We start from the raw sequence: 21,925 nt of genomic DNA, 5'->3' as shown, positions 1-21,925 counted from the left end.
TTCCGCCTCTTCTGTTTTCTATGCCAGGTCGTTTGTCCACTGCTACAGTATCTTTTCCTCTTGCAGACCAAGATTACCAGATGACAGCAAACACAGCAAAAAAATTAGCTGGGGCAATTAAAAGATCTACCATCTATATCTATCTATCTATCTATCTATCTATCTATCTATCTATCTATCTATCTATTAGTTTTTTTAACATATCATTTTCAACAGTAATTAAACATACTTTTACATCTTATTCAAATTTTTGACTTCCATCAATCCTGCCTGAAAATTTTCCAATCTAATCTCTCAGTATGCATTTGTTATCTTCCCTATTACATTTCAAACTCATAACCAATATCTCTATCTTTTTCTACTTCGTAACACTTTGTATATTTCTCCTTACAAAACTTCTTGTAGTCCTACTAGCGTAATTTGTTGATTACAGTTGCTCTTCAAATAATTCATATACTTCTTCCAATCTTCTGTAAATCTCTGGTCCTGCAGGTTTCGAATCCTTCCTGTCATTTTGTCCAATTCTGCATAGTCCATTAATTTCGTCTGCCATTATTCTTTCGTCAGAATTTCTTCTTGTTTCCATTTCTGGGCTAACAGTACTCTGGGGCAATTAAAAGAAGATCTACCATCTAACCTTTATTAAGGCCCAGTAAAGGAAGCCCATTTGCAGGGGGAAGAAAAATGTATGAATTATGTGTGGTGCCCCATTCTAAGCCTTCCTTCTACCTTGACCAGTGGCCATCTAATAAAAGAACCACTGTATCTCTCCTAGACTCAAATATGTCTATACAAATACAGGAAAAGTCCCACTCATCAAATCTGGAGGTATAGTGCAAGGGCTTGATATTTCCCAGAAGTTCTCAGTTCTAGTAATCTCAAAGTGTGTCGGTTTCCTGTTGTCTCATCTTACCCAGTTTGCAGCTCTTAATGTGCTGGCTAACAGTTTTGAATCACCATTGGGCATTCTTAATACATTTTGCGGCTGAACACCTGTGTTGCTCAGAGTTCCAGCCCAGCTGCTGCTTCTTTCTGTAAAAGAAAAAAGAGTGAGAATAATAGCGGATTTTGGCAAAGCAACTTATAAGTGTTAAATTAAGCCTTGGACTTCATTAAAAACATCAGACGAGTTGCACTTTGCAAAATGTACTGTACTGGAGGTTGACGGGGGGAGGGAAGGAGGTTGAGTATGCCTAATGGAATACATTAAATGTATAATTTTTAATGAGGAGCAAGGGGTGATATTTAACTAGCACCAGAAGGTTTGAGGTTTAATAGTTTCTCCAAAATCATGTTCAGAACTCAGGTTGCCCTATCTCATTTGGACAGTGCATTGTTCTCATTTGTAAATAGCTTTTTATATCGGCAAATTGCATCTTCAGAATTGCTTGGCACATATATGCTTTGGCAATCTTACCTGGTGTGGAACTCAGTGCGTTTTGACTATGCACGATTTGGGTTTTAGGCATGATCTTTGGAAGGTACCCACCCCAGCCCACGTAAGTTGCAGGCTTACTGTAGTCAGAAGAAACTTCTTTAGTCACATTTAGTCCATTTCCTACCAGGGAGCACTGCAGGAAAACAGCAAGGCCCGTCATTTTATCCAGCGATTTGGGTAATAAGTGATAATAAGGGATATGGACCATTAATGAATAAAATCAGTTTTGGAGAAAACTAATGTTGTTGTGTTCTCTAGGGCAGGGGGAGAAAACTGGTACCCTCAACACAACACAAGCTGTCAATGTTTTCCTTTTTTTAAGGGAAATTCCCTTATTCTGAATAGGATTCCTCGCAAGAAAAGGGAAAAGTTGACAGCTATGAATTGAACTGGCACCACCCCTGATTATTTGTTTCATATCCTGCCTTTCTCAGTGCAAGACCCAAAGCAGCTCGCAGCATCAATTAAAATAAATACAACAAACACACACACACAATCAATATAATTGATTGGATGTGCTGGCTGGAGCTGATTGGAATTGTCGTCCAACAACACCTAGAGGGGAACTGCATTGCCTAACCAGTTTTCTAAAGGCTTTGCTGTTTGGGGGCTTTTGCTTAAATGCAGGCTGTTTTGATTCTAGCTGGTTTGCAGTCTGCTCCAGACATAACCTAAAACATTTTATTCATTATAGCTGTTATACCCATTCACCCAAATCTTGGTTTTTCCATGTTGGTTTTAAGATTGCGTTTTCAGCAAATTACACAACCTTAAGAAGAAGAAGAGTTTGGATTTGATATCCCGCCTTTCACTCCCTTTAAGGAGTCTCAAAGTGGCTAACATTCTCCTTTCCCTTCCTCCCCCACAACAAACACTCTGTGAGGTGAGTGGGGCTGAGAGACTTCAGAGAAGTGTGACTGGCCCAAGGTCACCCAGCAGCTGCATGTGGAGGAGCGGAGACACGAACCCGGTTCCCCAGATTAGGAGACTACCGCTCTTAACCACTACACCACACATAAAACATTTATGTGACATTGTGCGGCCTCAGTTGATGTTGATGCTCCCAGTTTCTCTTTATTACTGCTTTTTTGTGATAGCATGAGAACATAAGTAAGCTCTGCAATGCTTAGGAGGGACAGCATTGCAAAAGAAACTGTGTTTTGTGCAGAAATGTCCACGCAGCTGGGCTCTGGTGGTTTTCTGTTTTCGAGTGCAGCATCCCTGCTGTGCTACAAATCAGTTATGAAACCTTGAGAAACAGAATAAGACCAGGGAGGTGCAGGTCTTTTTCCAAGGAAGAAGCGCAAAGCCTGGCAAGGCATGAACGTGTTGTGTGCAACTTTTCTGGATCATGGCCAGTGGCTGTGGTTGGAAGTCTCTGCAAAGAGCAAAGGGAGCTCCATCCATGTTCTTGCTTGGCAAAAGGTTGTCGCTCATTAAGATGAACTAGCAAATAGCTGTTGACTTTGTTGTTGCCAGTTCCAGGAAAACAAGTGAGAGACGCTGGCATTTTGAATCAGGGAGCTTGTGCATTTCTATGTGTGATATAGCCTCCACCACTAGGGTATGCCATTTTAGGGGGTGAAACTTAATTTTTACAAATTTACCAAGGGAGGGATTTTAAAATATGCTTTTGTCTGTGGAAAAAATCAAATCTGCTCCTTTTTTTTACGATAGGACAGCATTTAGCTTGGTGGTTCCTCTTTCTGCTCAGCTAGCTGCACCATATTCTGGAGAGCCAGTGTGGTGTAGTGGTTAAGAACGGTGGACTTGTAATCTGGTGAACTGGGTTTGCTTCCCCGCTCCTCCACATGCTGCTGCTGGGTGATCTTGGGCCGGTCACACTTCTCTGAAGTCTCTCAGCCCCACTCACCTCACAGAGTGTTTGTTGTGGGGGAGGAAGGGAAAGGAGAATGTTAGCCACTTTGAGACTCCTTTGGGTAGTGATAAAGTGGGATATCAAATCCAAACTCTTTCTTTCTTTCTCTTTAAGGTGCAGCACCCAAAACTCCATACAGTATTTCAAGTGTGATTGCAATATAATATCTGCATAGAGACATTATGATATTGGCAATCCATTGATGGTGGATTTGTTTCCTAACGCTTGGATGCTTGTGCTGTATGATTATATTTTTATAGGGAACTCTTTAGAAAGCTACTTGAGATTCTGCTGCACAGCACTACTCTGAAGCAAGAAATTCTTCTGTAACTGTACCTTATAGCACACAATATAACTGTAGCGCTTAGGGTTCCTACAATGGGGAATTGGAGACAGATTGTCGTGTTGACATTGGCAGTGGGAAACCTAAATGTTTCTCCACTCAAGTTTTTGTTTTCTTTTGCAATAATTTAATATGCAGACCTTCAGAGTCATGTCAGAAATATATATATACTAAGCTTTGTTTTTGCCTTTTTCGGTTATTACTCCTAGACATTTGATCACTTTAATGTTCCTGTTCGGAAAATAAAACCATGAGCGTAATGTGCAACTGAACCTAGTTTTAGCCATTAAGAAGGGAATGGGAGTCAGATCTGCTGTTCATATGAGCTTGTTTTGTCCTGGATTGTCAGGCCCTTTTTAAAGTTGTGGTGTGGCCATCTTCAGAACAGTGGAATTCAAAGTAATGCTGTTACAATTATTATGTTAGTGCAAGCCTTTCTGCTTGCCAGATGGAACTCAGTAGTGTGCAGTCAGTGAACTAGCGGGGCTAGCCTAGTCCCCTAAGGGGGTCAAGCCCTCCTGCCACATTCCCAAAGACCATCTGGCTTCAGGAAGGAGTGAACATGGCTCCAGCATCCTGTCAGAGCCCTGGTGCCTCCTTCCTAAACCCAGGAAGCTTCTGCCCAGCTTAGATTTGAGTGCATTACATTTTAGTGTTCTTTAACAATCTACTTCTTCAATAGGCTAAAGGTATTTTTACATTGAGGATCTTCAAGGCCTGAATGTTGTCTGGCTCTCTGCAGCAAAGCAGCCCAAAGCTCAGGCTGGGAGCAGGGCAAGGCAAGGCTGTGTTGCTTCAGCAACAAACATACTGAGACTGAGCTCTACATAATGATAGCAGTTGCATCCCAACTATCAGCGCTGTCTGGACCATAAGATGCTTCTGCAGCTAAAGGGGCCCAGCCTGCTTTGGTAGTCTCCTACTGAAGGGGAGCAAGTGAGCCTCTGGTTTCACGGCAGACACCAGTGAGTCTGAGGACAGCAGTGTATACCTGTATACCTGAAGGAGCGACTCCTCCCCCATTGTTCAGCCCGGACACTGAGATCCAGCGCTGAGGGCCTTCTGGCGGTTCCCTCATTGCGAGAAGTGAGGTTACAGGGATCCAGGCAGAGGGCCTTCTCGGTAGTGTCGCCCTCCCTGTGGAACGCCCTCCCACCAGATGTCAAAGAGAAAAACAACTACCAGACTTTTAGAAGACATCTGAAGGCAGCCCTGTTTAGGGAAGCTTTTAATGTTTAATGCTGTATTGTTTTTAACACTCGATTGGAAGCTGCCCAGAGTGGCTGGGGAGACTCAGCCAGATGGGTGGGATATAAATAATAAATTATTGTTGTTGTTGCTGTTGTTGCTGTTGTTGTTGTTGTTTTCACATCTTCAGGCTGGAGGGTCACTGTCCCCACAGGCTGATCTGGTGAAGTGCTCTTGGAGTTGACCCCTCTAGAACCCTTCCCCTTTTGGCTTGGAGTCCTCTTCCCTCATCCCCTGAAAGAGGGGGTCCATCTGTGGGTCTCTGACAAATGCGTTCCTCAACACACCTAAGAACTCTGGTTGCACTTTCCCGATGCTTTCTCGCCATTCCATGGAACAGGTGCATGGACCTCTAGACTTAGCTATACAGTCTACAACAGGCTTCCTCAGCCTCGGCCCTCCAGATGTTTTTGGCTTACAACTGCCATGATCCCTAGCTAGCAGGACCAGTGGTCTGGGATGATGGGAATTGTAGTCTCAAAACATCTGGAGGGCCGAGGTTGAGGAAACCTGGTCTACAAAGTAGTAGAAGTCAAAGGGTGGACTCAGGTCACCCCACCCCACTGTCTAGGACCCAGACCACTACCTTAGGAGTACTCAGGCTTGAGGAAGCACATGGCCACGCCACAACTTACTTTTGAAACTCCTTATTTGTTTCAGAAAGGGTTTCCATGTGGCATGAACGGGTAGTGTCTGAGAAACACAAGCCTTAAGCTTCCATAGTTGTATGTTGCTAGTTGCAAGGTCCTTTGGATCCTGACCAGTGCTTCTTGCATTCCCGGTTGTGTGCAGGAAGCACAGTAGAATCAAAGGCTTGTGCAGCATCACTTATACTAGATGCCATTGACTGAAATCGAAGAGCCTCAAATGCATTTCTGACCTGGAGTTGAGATTGATTATAACTGTGGATTCCTTCTGTCTGTCTGTCTGTCTCTCTCTCTCTCTCTCTCTCTCTCTCTCTCTCTCCAACATCATCTGTTGTTATCTATCATGAAAAGAGCTCCTTTCTATGTTGTTGTTTTTTTTAAAAAAATGGTGCGCATATAACTAACTTATTGAAACAGGCCTTTTAAAAATCCTAAATTAGTCTGAAAAGAATGTGAATATTAGTGGGATTTTTGCTTTTTATGGCTATACAGTGGTATCTCGGGTTACATACGCTTCAGGTTACATACGCTTCAGGTTACAGACTCCGCTAACCCAGAAATATTACCTCGGGTTAAGAACTTTGCTTCAGGATGAGAACAGAAATTGTGTTCCAGTGGCGCGGCAGCAGCGGGAGGCCCCATTAGCTAAAGTGGTGCTTCAGGTTAAGAACAGTTTCAGGTTAAGTATGGACCCTCGGAACAAATTAAGTACTTAACCTGAGGTACCACTGTAGGAAGAAAGCAACATCTGACTGACAAAAAACCACCTTCTCTTTACCTGGGACATTCCTGAATCCATACAGAGAATGTTCCATATACAGTGGTACCTCAGGTTACATACGCTTCAGGTTACATACGCTTCAGGTTACAAACTCCGCTAACCCAGAAATATTACCTCGGGTTAAGAACTTTGCTTCAGGATGAGAACAGAAATTGTGCTCCGGCGGCGCAGCGGCAGCAGGAGGCACCATAAGCTAAATTGGTGCTTCAGGTTAAGAACAGTTTCAGGTTAAGTACGGACCTCCGGAACGAATTAAGTACTTAACCTGAGGTACCACTGTATAGGTAAATATTATGTGTGAGAAGTGTCAGGTGCTGTTTTCTGTATAATGGCACGCGTGTGCATATACCTGTAACTCTTCCCCTGTACTTTGGGTTTGGCAAGAAATGTTTGACCAGCTGTAGATGTGAATTGTGCTACACCCTATCACCATAGGCTTGACTAGTCTTTCTTTAATTGAAACACATGTCTAGCATTTTCCCACTTGTGGTTTAAGGGGAAATGTAAGCAAATCTTTTTTCTTTCTTTTTTTTGGGGGGGGGGGAAGTGATTGCATAGTGCCATATATATAATGGGAAAGTAATGGCCTGTTTTCACTGATCATTAGTTTTATTTTTTAAAAAAGAAATTGTTGTGCATTCTGTTCTTCATTTTGTGTTTGTGTGTCTGTAAACTGTCTTAGGTCGTTTTGAGAAAACTGACCAAGAAATGCTAGAAGAAATTAATAACAGTGATAATGTTTTGATTTATAAAGATGGTTTTGCACAATGGGGCTTCTGTAAACAACCCTTTTCACTATTTTGCTTCTTGCAGAAAGAAAAGTATCCCTGGCCACTCAAACATAACAGTTGGATAAGTGCTACTTGGTAAGTTTCCTGTTTATACACAATGGTGCAAACTACAAGAAAAAAGATTCCACCTAAACATTAGGAGGAACTTCCTGACAGTGAGAGCTGTTCGACAGTGGAATTTGCTGCCAAGGAGTGTGGTGGAGTCTCCTTCTTTGGAGGTCTTTAAGCAGAGGCTTGACAACCATATGTCAGGAGTGCTCTGATGGTGTTTCCTGCTTGGCAGGGGGTTGGACTCGATGGCCTTTGTGGTCTCTTCCAACTCTATGATTCTATGATTCTATGATTCTATGTATATATCTTTGGAGAACGATCTCTCTGCTACCAGCTATCAAGATGACGTTGCTGTCATCTAAAGGTAGTATCAGGTCTGATTCCAGAGTGTTTTTTAAACTGTTTATTTATTGTGAACCTCAGATCTCTTGGCCAGGTAAAAATTTAGGATTATGCCAAAATGACAAAAAGGATGGGAAGAATCAGAACTCAAGAAGACCAAAATTTTAATAAGGAATGGGGAAAATTTACCTAAAAATGACTGTAAACACTTAAAATCGTTAGTAGGATTGGAATAACATTTGTAGTTTAATGGTGAATTTTGGATATAATAGAGATGTAAACGATTTGGATTATTATAAAAGATGCAGCAGGAAATTACTAACAATAGGATCCATAATGGGGAGGAAGGAAAAGGAAGTCCGGGAGATTCTTTGCAGTCTTGTTTTCTAAGAATCTAAAGCTGCACTCCCAGCCTTCCTTACCTGAAAGTAGGCCCCATTCGAATCAATAGGTCTTACTTCCTGAGTAGACATAGTTAGCATTGTTCTGTAAAATTACATCAGTAGTAGTTTTAGAAGCCTGCAGACAAAGGTTTGGCTGTTGGGGGCGCATAACTTTTTTCCAGAAAGGGTGGGGGGTGTTGTATGGAAGAAAACGTGGACGCTACTGGTTTGCACAGTCAACTCCGTCCAACATTTCAGTTTACCAACAAGTTAAAGCCCCATTTAATGGTCTTGTTCTGACTTGGCTTCATATGTCCCCACGTAGCCAAATCGCAAACAAAGGACAGTGGTACCTCGGGTTACAGATGCTGCAGGTTACATATGCTTCAGGCTACAGACTCCGCTAACCCAGAAATAGTACCTCGGGTTAAGAACTTTGCTTCAGGATGAGAACAGAAATCATGCTCTGATGGTGCAGCAGCAGCAGGAGACCCCACTAGCTAAAGTGGTACCTCAGATTGAGAACAGTTTCAGGTTAAGAACGGACCTCCAGAACAAATTAAGTTCTTAACCCGAGGTACCACTGTATTAAGAAGCTAAATCCTAGGAACATGCCTTGTACCTGCCTTAGACCATTGATTCTTAGACCATTGGCCCACTAAGCTTGGTTTCAGCCAGGAATTCCTCCTGGCTCTAGCTGGACTTGCTGGGTATAGAAGTTGGGGCCTTCAGAGGAAGGGGTGGCCTCACATTGGCACCCTGTTGGTCAATAAAAGGGTGGGAATGGCACCCAGTAGCAACGAACATGTTGGCCACTGCTGGTAGGTGGGGCAAACCCTTTGCACATGTTCACCAGCTGCCCCAGAGACCACCAAAATGCCTCCCCATCTCTGCTGCCTGCCAAGTTGGGGTGAGCACTTATCTCAGCTGTCGAATTTCCCTTGCCTGGTCCTCCTGTTACCATCACTACAAGTTCTCTGCCTCCTTTCCCCATCTCTAGAAGTTGCGGGTGAGATGGCTTTGCCACAGCATCACCTGTGAAGAAACGCAGGAGGGCTGATTCCTCTTCTAAAATAAAATAAAAGCCAGCAGTTCTCTAGAGCTGTGCCTTCATTCGTCATCAGTAGACCTCGCCTCTTTGAATTTGTCCGGAATGCTTTCTTGCTCCATGCCTTTTGTACTGTGGGAACTTGCACGTTAATAAAAATAAGGGGGTTGCAAATGGTTGATGTTGTTTTCACCCCTTGGTGCAAAGGCTGCAAGTAGCATTTAAAGTAAATAAAGCACGACATCAGCACAGATAACATCCTTAGTTAAACTAACATCTGTAGCTCAGTAACACTGTCTGTTTGACTTGGGTTTTTGTCAGATTGTGTTTGATTCCGGAAGCTATGTGGAATGTGAGATCACTCTGCTCCTTTGATAATTGGTCACTGTAACTATTATGTTATCAGGTAGTTATCACTACCTGTTCTTTTTTGCATTTCATTTCCCTCTGTGCACACTCCTCTAAATTTTTGTTGCAAGACTATTATATACGATCGTTAAAATAAAGGGGGATTTCCTTTAATGAATCTCAGAAGTGCATTAAGAAAAGCAGCATGCTTAGTGGAGAGGTCATTTTAAATTCCACACAGTGATACATTTGCACAAGCATTTGTGTTTTATACTCTACATGCTTCATGTCTCTAATGTATGTTTTATACTTTTGCTGATTCCATCTCCTGGGTATAATCTGGGCTTTTGTGAAACCAATTAGCAGCCACGTTTCAGTTCTTCCAGGATTTAGGAGTGAAGCGTAACTCTTATAGATGAAATCTTCCCTGTTTTGCAACGTTAACTCTTTTGATTCACAATACACAATGATATTTTCCTCAGCTTATTCCATTACTAGTGGGTTAATTGGGATAATGCCCCAACAATTGACGGTATTTCCTTTGAACCATTGTTTTTGGATGATGGAATGGAGCATTAAATTGTGCAATGCTCCTTTCCTGAACGACCAACCAGGAGGCACAAAGTTTGATTTAGAAAAAAAAAGTTGTTAGTTTTGGATAACAGCCCCCACTCGAAACTGGCAAAATTGCCTAGATGCATTATGCATTGACTTTAATGTCTTATTGACCCTGAGAACAATGTCCGCCTTATCTGATATCAAGATAATCTTGCTAAGAGTGGGAGGTTCCCTTCTTATCTTTGGAAAAACCTTCCTGATGTTGTCTGCTTGCATATAAACTGTGCCAAGGGAGGTGTAGTCTCAGATGAATGCTGGCAACTTTGCTGCTAAGCAAACTGCTGGCCTCAATGTTTTGCCTTCAAAGAATTCACTGCAAACTTTTGCGAAGATTTCCACACTATATGAATGTTTACATGTCAGCTGAATGAACTTTTAAATTATTGTTTTAAGGTATCTCCTCCTTAACCGTGGTCTGTAATGTTAGGGAAAACCTACCATGATGTGCGAACCAAGCCATTATGTCTAAATACCTAAACCTCATAGTTTGGAGTTGGCTCGAAGAGTGAGCCAAACCATGGTTTGCATTAATCACAAGAGTTGTGCTTCCTTGCATTTTCAGCCTTTGTGTTTACAAGCAAGTCTCCTTGGTGCCCTTGTTCTTCTGGGGGCAAGGCTTGACAAGGGAAATCACTTTTTCAATGTACAGTTGGATTCTTAACCATTGTTTAGGAAACAAAAGAACAGTTAAACATTAACTGTTAGGCCCAGTTAATGTTAATAGAGTGAAGCGCTCACATCCATAGAATTCCACCAAATGCATTTGCAAGTTGTAATGTTGCTCTTGGAGAAGATACTTTGAGTCTGTAGTGATCAGGCAGCTTAGCCGTGGTGACTGGCTGTTCTAGGATGGCAAAAGCCGTATGTGTCGTTGAACAACAAGATCCATCTGGTTGCACTCCATTTAGGACGGGTGCTTTTGGAGAGGAAAGATTAACGAGCATTTTATTAGAAAGGCCTTTTTGTTTTTCCCAGCTGGCCTTTATGTAATCTGATAATGCCACGAAAATTGATAGTAAGACCATATCTAATAAAACCTTGCTCTCCTCCCCATTTGTGTGGTACTAATCACTAATGCATCAACGTATGCCGTGCTTTGTTTTGTTAGAACTGATTTTGAGTCTGAGATAATTAAAATATCTGTGTGTGCTTTAAGTTGGAAGGTTTACCTTAGGTTTTTAGTGTCCGAGAGGAAGCCCAGTTTAATTGCAGCAGTTTATCTCTCTCTCCCCCTCCCCTTTATATTTCTTGGCCTCAGTTGGCAGCTGCAGAATCTTTATTCTGGGTTACCCTCCAATTTGTATGGATTGACAGTATTTATTTCAGGCTTGAGGTTGGTCTGAAGAGGTTTCCGTGGCGATTAATGATGTCAGAGAAGAGTGACATCAGAGTGTTGTTTGCTAAAAAGGAAGCTTAGGTAATCTTACCCTGGAGATGCAATGTTTCTGCTTTTCAGAGCAGAGAAAAACATCTTCCCTCTAGTAGTAAACACTAAGTGCTGTGAAAAGTGTTCTCCAGAAGTAGCAATCTGTGAGGCTGGAATGATAAAGGTGCTAAAGGTTTGTGTGTGGCAGGGCTGGCCCATGACATTTTGCAGAGCAGAACATGGAGGGTCCCACCCAGGGCCGGATTTAGGTTTGATGAGGCCCTAAGCTACTGAAGGTAATGGGGCCCTTTGTATGTCCAGCTGTCCTTTGTCAACAACAAATTGTTGCTGTTTTTGTGTTGAATATATGCTATATGGTAATTTATGGACCTAATAGGGATCTAACCAGTGATATTTTAGGGGACAGGCTAGCAGGTGGGGCCCATTACTTACATCATAGGAGCCTACACAACACAAAACACTGTTGCTGTATATAGATTTTATTTTATTTGTTTTTTTATCTTATATTTTGGAAATGTACATTCAGTTTTTCCCCCTTTAATTTTTTTTGGGGCCCCCCAAGAAAGTGGGGCCCTGAACTATAGCTTGTTTAACTTATACATAAATCTGGCACTTGTCCCACCACTACAGGCAAGGTTTGTAGTACTCAAGGCTCTTGAGGCAGAAAATCCCACTCCCTGACAGTAAGACTACTATAATAATAAATTACTCAGATAAAAAATTTCTGCCTCTTTCATAACAACCCAAATCAGCTTCCAGATGCAGTCATCTCACTCTGCCTAATGTTAGGATCAGCCCTCCTTTTTGAATGTAAACTCTTAAAAAAAAAAAGAGCTTACAAAATGGAGGTGTTCCAACCTAACCTTAAGTAATGCAAATGACTGGTGAAGACTGATAGGGACAGTGCTATTTTGCTATTTATTTTTTTTAGTTGGAGCTAATGAATTGCCATGCCTGTGGGATGCAGGTGGCGCTGTGGTCTAAAACACTGAGGCACTTGGGCTTGCCGATCAGAAGGCTGGAGGTTCAAACAGTGGCGGAACTTCATGCTCTGGCACCGGGGGGTGGAGAGCAGGTGTGGGCGTGACATAGTGCACGTCCTGGGGGCGTGGCATGCTGCCTGCGGGGGCATGGCACCCAACGCAGGGGGGGCAGCCGCAATGGCACCACACTGGGATCGTGCTGCCGGGGGCTGTACGCTCCCCCCGCACTCCTCTTCCTCTGCCAGTGGGTTCAAATCCCCGCAACGTGGTGAGCTCCTGTTGCTCTGTCCCAGCTCCTGCCAACCTAGCAGTTCGAAAGCACTCCAGAAAGTGCAAGTAGATAAATAGGTACTACACTGGCGGGAAGGTAAACAGAGTTTCTGTGCGCTCTGGCTTCCAGTGTTCCGTTGTGCCAGAAGCAGTTGAGTCCTGCTGGCCATGTGACCCGGAAAGTTGTCTGTGGACAAACGCCGGCCCTCTCGGCCTGAAAGCGAGATGAGTCCCGCAACCCCATAGTCGCCTTTGACTGGCCTTAACAGTCCAGGGGTCCTTTATCTTTTGCCTTTACCTGCCTTTTTTGTACAAATAAATATGGTTGATTCATTACCTTGTTATTATAGACCTCTGGTAAGGGAACCTAATATGCAGGAACAGGATAGTAAAAGCAAGTTAAGAAACCCCAGCCTGGTCCAAGGTGCAAAGGACATAATACTCATGAACATGGTGAGCAATGTGTTGGCGTGCCAGGCAGTGTCTTCTTGTTATTCAGATGAACAGCAGTTGTGGGCTGGTACATTGGCCAGTTTCTGTCTCCTTCTGCATCAGCATGACATCACAATGGCCTGTGTCTCTCTTTCTGGTGGGACACATCCATGTGAGAACACAGTGGCCAGTTTGTGAAATAGGCAGCATCAGCATGAGATCACAGTGGCCAGTTTTTCTCCCTCGGGTGGCTAGCTTGGGCCACAGTGGGTAGCCCCTGTCCTTCAGGCAGGGAGCATCATCTTGTGGGGAGAGGCTTTCATTTGCCTTCGTTCCTCTTCCACTCAGGCAGCCAGTAGCATGTGGGCAAAATATTTATTTCTCTTGCGGAAGCTGCCAAAAGCAGATACATGTCAGCACAATCTCTTTCTCAGTGAAGTGGGCTTAGTTGGGAGCAGATGGTGGGCCCTGTATGTTCTTTTCTTAGCAAGGTGGCCAGCAGAAGTGGTCATCTCACAGAAATGGGCAGCAGCATGCAGACAGAGAAGCAGCAGGCAAGACAAAGAGATGGCAAGTAGGCAATCCATCTGTTACAGGGCCTCTCTGCTTAAGTGGACGCCGGTGGTGGTGTGGTCTAAATCCCCGAGCCTCTCGTGCTTGCTGATCATGAGGTTGGCTGTTCAATTCCGTGTGATGGAGTGAGCTCCCATTGCTCTGCCCCAGCAACTGCCAACCTAGCGGTTCGAAAGCACACCAGTGCAAGTAGGTAAATAGGTACCGTAAATGGCTTTTCCATGCACTCTGGTATCCCTCACGGTGTCCTGTTGTGCCAGAAGCGGTTTAGTCATGCTGGCCACATGACCCAGAAAGTTGTCTGTGGACAAATGCTGGCTCCCTCAGCCTAAAAACGAGATGAGCGCGACAATCCCATAGTTGCCTTTGACTGGACTTAACCATCCAGGGGTCCTTTACCTACATTTCTGTGTGCAAATTAAGTCATCTACATCTATGCAGAGTTCTTGCTCCTCCCAGAGAATGAGTTAAGTTTAAAATCCTATCAGTGGAGGTAGCTAGCGTAAGCCATGATGGGCTTCCTCTGTTGCGCTTGCAAAAGCCCTCTGCTTTGCACAGCCTTCTGTAAAGTGAATCTGGAGTTAAGGGGCATGCTTCGGATGACAGTGTGGCTGAACCATACATGGGAGAGGCTGTCTTCTCTAGTAGCAGAGACTGAACACATGTTGTTTCAGTGGGAGAGAGGAGTATTGCGAAGAGGATGCCAGGCAACAGTGAAGGAGGCTGATATTGCGACAACACAAACTGTGGTTAGATGTCAGCATGATTATATAGTTGTGTATACAGTAAGCTGCTATAATAATGGTTGTGAAATGATTTAGAATCATTCCTTTGATTGTCAGAATAAATAAACCTGCTGCACTCCTGAGAGGGAAAGGCCTTCTGAAAGGAAACTGGGATTGTCAGTTTGAAAGTGCCAGTTAATATTGGTCATAATAATAATTATAATAATATTTTATTTATACCCCGCCCTCCCCGGCCAAGACTCAGGGCGGCTAACACTGAATAGAAATACAGTAAAAACATTTTTGAAAAGTTGATTAAAATATGTTAGAATACAGTTTAAAATGCAGCTTAAAATGCAGCCTTGTTTTAGTGGTAGCCTATAAATCAAAGCCATAAGGGGAGAAAACGTCAAATATTCACTGGGGCCAACTATCCATTCTGGTCCTACATGGGCCACCAAAGGAGCCGAGGGAAAATTGATATACAAATCCCATATAAGGGGTTCCATCAAAAATAAATAAATGAGAGGGGGGTTTCGACTGAGTCCAGCCCAAAGGCCAGATGGAACGCCTCTGTCTTGCGGGCCCTGTGGAAAGATGTCAAATGCTGCAGGGCCCTGATCTCCTGCAGTAGTGCATTCCACCAGGCCGGGGCCAGAGCTAAAAAGGCCCTGGCCCTGGTTGAGGTCAATCGTAACCTCCTTGGGGCTCAGGACTTCCAAAGTGTTGTTATTTATGGACCTTAAGGTCCTACACGGGGCATACCATGAGAGGCGGTCCTGTAGGTACTGACCGTGTACTCCACTGGGAGCCAGTGCAGCTGGTAAAGCACTGGATGAATGTGATCCCATGGCAAGGACCCCGTAAGGAGTCTCGCCACGGAATTCTGCACCTGCTGGAGTTTCTGAGTCAGCTTCAAGGGGAGCTCCGCATAGAGCAAATTACAGTAATCAAGCCTGGAGGTGACCATCGCTTGGATCACTGTAGCCAGATCGGGGCGAGAAAGGTAAGGGACCAACTGCTTAATACGGCGGAGATGGAAAAATGCCGCCTTTGCCGTAGCTGCAACCTGCGCCTCCATAGAGAGGGAGGCGTCGAAGGTTACACCCCAGCTTTCGACAGAGAGTGATCATAAGTGACAGATTGAAGATTTGGGATTGTAGCCCACTAAGATTTGCTCAAAGTCGACCCGGTGACATTATGGACCCAAATATGTCATGACCATTAATTTCAGTGGGTCTTTGTTAAGTGTGACTAATGTTGGATACAACCTTGGGCGTTTTTTAATTAAATGGAACTCAGTTGCTGAAACAACAAATAGGAATTTCTCCCATACAGGTTTCCAACCACTCCATCCACCCCCCCTTCTGGTTTTCTGTTCTGTGGTCATTGTCTCCAGGGGTCAGCCATCATTCCTGGACTTCACTGGGCTCTTTTGGGGTCCCCTTCTTATGGTTTTAGGGACACGGGTGGCGCTGTGGGTTAAACCATAGAGCCTAGGACTAGCCAATCAGAAGGTTGGTGGTTTGAATCACCGTGATGGGGTGAGCTCCCGTTTCTCGGTCCCTGCTCCTGCCAATCTAGCAGTTTGAAAGCACGTCAAAGTGCAAGTAGATAAATAGGTACCGCTCTGGTGGGAAGGTAAACGGCGTTTCCGTGCACTGCTCTGGTTCTCCAGAAGTGGCTTAGTCATGCTGGCCACATGACCCGGAAGCTGTATGCCGGCTCCCTTGGCCAGTAAAGCGAGATGAGCGCCGCAACCCCAGAGTCGGCCACGAGTGGACCTAATGGTCAGGGGTCCCTTTACCTTTACCTCTTATGGTTTTAGCCCCTAAAGTTTGCCTGTACTTTTGCAACCTCAAGGATTCTCCCTAGTGTGTGATTTGTGCCATTTGGCTCCGTAAGGATCCACACTTGGTGAATTTCATTTGCTTTAAATATATATGATGGCTATAGTAAAAGTTAGAAAATCAATTAGCATAACTAGACCCAATATATTTCAAATGGATGTTTCATAAGCAGATGCTGTTTTGCTTTAATTAGCTGTTTTGCTTTAAAGCAAGGTGGATTTGATTTAAATCAAATCGATTTAAATCACGATTTACCGTATTTTTCGCTCTATAACACGCACCCGACCATAACACGCACGTAGTTTTTAGAGGAGGAAAATCCGTAGGCATGCCACCCGTAGGCATTCCCTCCATAACACGCACAGACATTTCCCCTTACTTTCTAGGAGGAAAAAAGTGAGTGTTATGGTGCAAAAAATACGGTAAATCACTAGTCAGTAAGACGATTTAAATATCTCTTTTTTTAGCAGAAAATTCATTCTTGCTGGTATAATCTTAATATTTGCAACCAGATGAAGGTTTCATTTTTGGAATAATAAATTTTCAGAGTAGCTTTTACAGTTATATCAAAAATTACTGATTTGGTTATACTATTAGAAATACACAGACAGATAATTATGAACTTATTGTGAGGTTTAATAAGTTAATAACTTTTCTGCTCTACTTTATTGGAAGGAGAAAAATAGTCATTTCCTTAACAACAATTTAAACAATTTATTTAACTAAAGCAATAACATTACAGCATATGTATCCATGTTTGTTAACTGATGTGGTTAAACGTGTTTTTAAAAAAACTTAGACTGAGTTTTAGCAGACATGAAAAACTTAAAACAAATCCTTATTACCTGATGAATAGCCTTTGTACTATAATGTAACTTAAATAGAAAACTATCTTTAGAAAGATTTTTCCTCCAAAAGCATTTAATTTAAAAAATCCAATTTAAATAAAAAAAATCCAATTTAAATAAAAAAATCCAATTTAAATAAAAAAAAATCCAATTTAAATAAAAAAAATCGGATTTTTAATTATTTTTTAAATCAAAAAAATCATTGATTTTCATCCACCCTGCTTTAAAGATTCCCTTGCACAGCATCATGCTAAGTTTTCATGCCTAAGAAATGACAAGGTGTATTGGTGACTTTATGTCTATTTTTGAACTAAGGCTTGTAAGGGGTTTGTTTAAACGGTGTCCTATACTCAGAGTTGCAACCAAATCTACGAAGTAGTTGGCAGGGTGTGAGCCGTTGAAGTGCCCTATCTGTAACTTCTATAACCAGGGCAAAATATGCAATGGTTGAGTGGAGGTTTGCTGCCCTTTTCATACAGCCAATGAGTTTCTCCCGAAGATCCTATCCTTTCTCCCACCAAGTTGCCTAAGCAACCGCTTGAGTCTCCCTATAGTAAGCAGTCACCTTGACTGGAGAGTGAAAAAGAGAAGCCTCACAATTCATCAGAGAAAGTGGAAAGGAGAGTTGCAGATTCCCCAGGCCCAGAGGAAGCCTGTGTGGCAGATGTTTTGATGGAGAGAGGGCTATTTATCTACAACTCAGAGGACTGAAAAATACAACCCAGGAGTATCTGCTGAGGGGCATTTCACTGCCTAATCCAGGAGCCCCTGGGGGAAGGGACAGCTCCAGGGGTGTGTGAATATAAAGTTGGCATTCTTCTTGCGGCATTAGAAAGTTCTCCTGTTTTCCCTTTTTGTTTAAGGGAATAATAATAATAATAATAATAATAATAATAATAATAATTTATTTATACCCCGCCCATCTGGCTGGGTTTCCCCAGCCACTTTGGGCGGCTTCCAAAAGAATATTAAAATACTGTGATACATTAAACATTAAAAGCTTCCCTAAACAGGGCTGCCTTCAGATGTCTTCTAAAAGTCTGGTAGTTGTTGTTCTCTTTGACATCTGGTGGGAGGGCGTTCCACAGGGAGGGCGCCACTACCGAGAAGGCCCTCTGCCTGGTTCCCTGTAACTTGGCTTCTCACAGTGAGGGAACCGCCAGAAGGCCCTCGGTGCTGGACCTCAGTGTCCGGGTAGAACGATGGGGGTGGAGACGCTCCTTCAGGTATACTGGACCGAGGCCGTTTAGGGCTTTAAAGGTCAGCACCAACACTTTGAGTTGTAAGAAACATAGTCCTTCCTCTGTGACAGGAGATACAGTCCCCAAGGATTCAGCTGAAAAGAAAATCTCCTTTAATCTGTGAGTATAACGCTGCTGGCTTGCTTAGTTGTCGTGTACTTTGCAAGGGCTACACCATCCTTGATTTTTGAGCACAGGAAAGGGCAGCGCAGAAATGTGCAGGAAAGGAAGCCACAGCAGATGAGAACAACAGAAAGGTAAAGGTAAAGGACCCCTGGACGGATAAGTCCAGGCAAAGGCGACTATGGGGTTGCAACACTCATCTCGCTTTCAGGCCGAGGGAGCTGGAGTTTGTCCACAGACAGTTTTCCCGAGTCATGTGGCCAGCATGACTAAACCGCTTCTGGCGCAAAGGGACACCATGACGTAATCCAGGGCTCACAGAAACGCAGGTGGCGCTGTGGTGTAAACAACTGAGCCTCTTGGGCTTGCTGATTGGAAGGTCGGTGGTTCGAATCCCCGCAATGGGGTGAGCTCCCATTGCTTGGTCCTGTTGGGAAAGAAACATTCTGCACAGAAACAGTAAAGATGTTTGTACCTTTAAGAACAGTTTATGTGAGCTCTTATGTGGGCTGATTGGGTGCACCTGGCCATGGCTACAAAAGGAGAAATGCTGCAGTTTGAACCTGCCTACAGGAAAAACACCCACAAGCTTTGCTATTTGTTGTTTTGAAATAAAGTCCTTATTTAATTTGGTTTTACACCGGTCTCATGGTGTCACAGTCTTCTGTCATCTGCCACCAGTGGAAAATCCCCCTCTAACAGGTCCCAGCTCCTGCCAACCTAGCAGTTCGAAAGCACACCAGTGCAAGTAGATAAATAGGTACCGCTGTGGCAGAAAGATAAAAGTATTTCAAGCGTGCAACAAACACAAGAATACTTCTTGTTCAAAAACTGAGCGTTTACAGTGGTACCTCGGGTTAAGTACTTAATTTGTTCTGGAGGTCCGTTCTTAACCTGAAACTGTTGTTAACCTGAAGCACCACATTAGCTAATGGGGCCTCCTGCTGTTGCCGCTGCGCTGTCAAATCATGATTTCTGTTCTCATCCTGAAGCAAAGTTCTTAACCTGAAGCACTATTTCTGGGTTAGCGGAGTCTGTAACCTGAAGCATATGTAAACTGAAGCATATGTAACCTGAGGTACCGCTGTATTTCAAAGCACCTTTACCCTGCTCTTCAGCTGAGGAAAGGCTCCCAGAGTAGTTTACCAATAATGCGCTGTGATTGAGTGCAGAGGTCCTGGTGCCAGTTAATCATGAGTCGTGCCGGGAAGGGTGGTGTTCATTTCCCCCCATTTAATGAGCTCAGTGGGGAGGGCCAGTTTTATTGTCAGCATAAAGTTCCATTGCTGTGGGGTGCATGATTGGGGGCTGAAGGGCTGGGATGTGGTGATAGCTGCTTTGTAGCTTCCATGGCTCTGCCTCAGTTTGGGTGCTGGCTTGTAGAATGACTACAATTCTGTGCTTTGATGATGGCACCACTGTGGCATTCTTTCAAGGTTTTTGAACCATTGTGCTGGCGTGCCTCATGTTCCCCCACCGTTGTGCGATTTCTACTGTACAGTGGTACCTCGGGTTAAGTACTTAATTCGTTCTGGAGGGCCGTTCTTAACCTGAAACTGTTCTTAACCTGAGGCACCACTTTAGCTAATGGGGCCTCCCGCTGCCGCCGTGCTGCCGGAGCATGATTTCTGTTCTCACCCTGAAGCAAAGTTCTTAACCCGAGGTACTATTTCTGGGTTAGCAGAGTCTGTAACCTGAAGCATCTGTAGCCTGAAGCATCTGTAACCCGAGGTACCACTGGATTCCATAGCTCTTCAGCATACATCAAGTGTTAGGTTTGCGTCCTTAATTTCGTTGCTGTATTCTCATGGTGTTTACACCTTGGGAATCTGTTGCTCTGAAGTTCCCCCTTGACGGTTTGCTCCTTGGCAAGGTTCCAAAAGGAGCTGAGCTGAGTCGTGGGGGGGGGGGGGTTTCCATCTAGTTTACAGTAGCATCAGTAATCCTGTGTTTTGCTTTCTCTTGGCATCATTTAATTTTGCTGTCCTCTTAAGCTGCACTTCCTCTTAGTCAGAAGGAAGTTAGTTTCCCAGTTTAAACACAACTCAGAATTGTGAATTGGACTGTAGCCCACTTTAGATAATGATCTATTCAGAGGTTCTCCATGATTAAAGCTGAACCAATGTTTGTTTTGTTCATTGGTTTATTTGAAATATTCATATCTTGCCTTTCAGCCTGAGAGTGGGCACTGAAAGTCACCAGAAGGTCAAACTCAATTTACTCCCCTAAAGTGGGATCCCTACATGGTTATGAGGGACACAGATGGCGCTGTGGTCTAACCCACTGAGCCTCTTGGGCTTGCCGATTGGAAGGTCAGCAGTTCGAATCCCCGCAACAGAATGAGCTCCTGTTGCTCTGTCCCAGCTCCTGCCAACCTAGTAGTTCGAAATCACACCGTTGCAAGTAGATAAATAGGTACCACTGCGGCAGGAAGGTAAACAGTGTTTCTGTGCACTCTGGCTTCCGCCACAGTGTCCCGTTGCGCCAGAAGCGGTTTAGTCATGCTGGCCACATGACCTGGAAAGCTGTCTGTGGACAAATGCCAGCTCCCTTGGCCTGAAAGCGAGACGAGTGCTGCAACCTCAGTCACCTTTGACTGGATTTAACCATCCAGGGGTCCTTTACCTTTTACCTTTTTAGTTTTCTGAGAATGGTGGTCGAGGCTCTAGGAGGAATTCATTGTAGCACTAAGTTGGTTGTTTCACCAACGCAAGTATTTCTGCTTCCATGATGGAACCATTTCCCCTCTCTGCCCCCATGCATGTTATTCTGGAGCTTCTCCTGACATCCCACCCTGAATCAGTGTGGAGTCTCACAGGAGGGGAAGAGCAGGAAAAGGCCTGTTTTGCTAAGAGAAGTCCTTGTGTGGTCTTCAGCTAGTGGGACTCATTAGTTGAATCCAGCCATATAAGTTCAAGAGCGGCACTTGTGGAATGACATGTGGCACATGGCAGCACTTTGTGTGTGTTTGGAGGGTGGGGGAATTGTTGTTGTTGTTGTTATTTATTGAATTTATGTATTGCCCTATACCTGGGAGTCTCACAGAATAAAATCAAGATATAAAATCACAAAATAAAATACATAATAAAAAAAAACCCAATAGCAACCCCCACAAAAAACACATTTTAAAAGGCCATAGGACACAGCAAAAAACATATAAAATATCAACAGTTAAAAAGTAATTAAATTGTAACAGAATTTTAGAAAAAGAATATAAAAACAAATCTGTTAAAACACAGAGAGTAAAAATAGCACAGGACTATTAGAAGTTTGTACTTGATTTTTTTTTATTTAAAAAAACACTTAATATGAAAATAAATAACAGACGTAAATAACAGAGGAAAGGTTTTATAACCATGTAGGCAGTAACTGGGTAATATTCTTTAGACTTTCTGCATTGAAAAAAATAAACAAACTGGAGAGCACTGGTGGAGAACTGGAAAAACAACATCCAGCAAAGGGAGGAATAATGGAAAAACCTACAATGAGCATTTGGCCATTTTGAAGAAAGATTGTATACACAACTGACAGACAGATTACTGGAGGTCCCTTTATCTATTTCTTTCTCTTTCGTCT

At 43.5% G+C, this 21,925-nt stretch overlaps 1 protein-coding gene across 15 annotated transcripts in view; it reads left to right on the top strand.

Annotated features, from left to right (window-relative positions):
* Positions 1-21,925, top strand: part of PLCB4 (phospholipase C beta 4) — a 235,423-nt gene that overhangs the window by 105,758 nt on the left and 107,740 nt on the right. For 10 of the 15 annotated variants that reach the window (XM_079969714.1, XM_079969711.1, XM_079969709.1 and 7 more), the window contains one exon: positions 7,150-7,202. The exons of 3 other annotated variants lie outside the window; for them this stretch is intronic. The gene's annotated coding sequence lies outside the window, so the exon portion shown is untranslated. Of the gene's footprint in view, positions 1-7,149; positions 7,203-15,173; positions 15,294-18,267; positions 18,347-21,925 lie in introns of those variants that run through there. 2 more of the 15 variants (XM_079969708.1, XM_079969706.1) reach the window with 2 other exon arrangements.

This window comes from Podarcis cretensis (genome assembly GCF_951804945.1).
Source record: "Podarcis cretensis genome assembly, chromosome: 3".
Classification (NCBI taxonomy): domain Eukaryota; kingdom Metazoa; phylum Chordata; class Lepidosauria; order Squamata; family Lacertidae; genus Podarcis; species Podarcis cretensis.
Note: the sequence above shows the minus strand (reverse complement) of the source record. Positions and strands in the feature narration are given on the sequence as shown.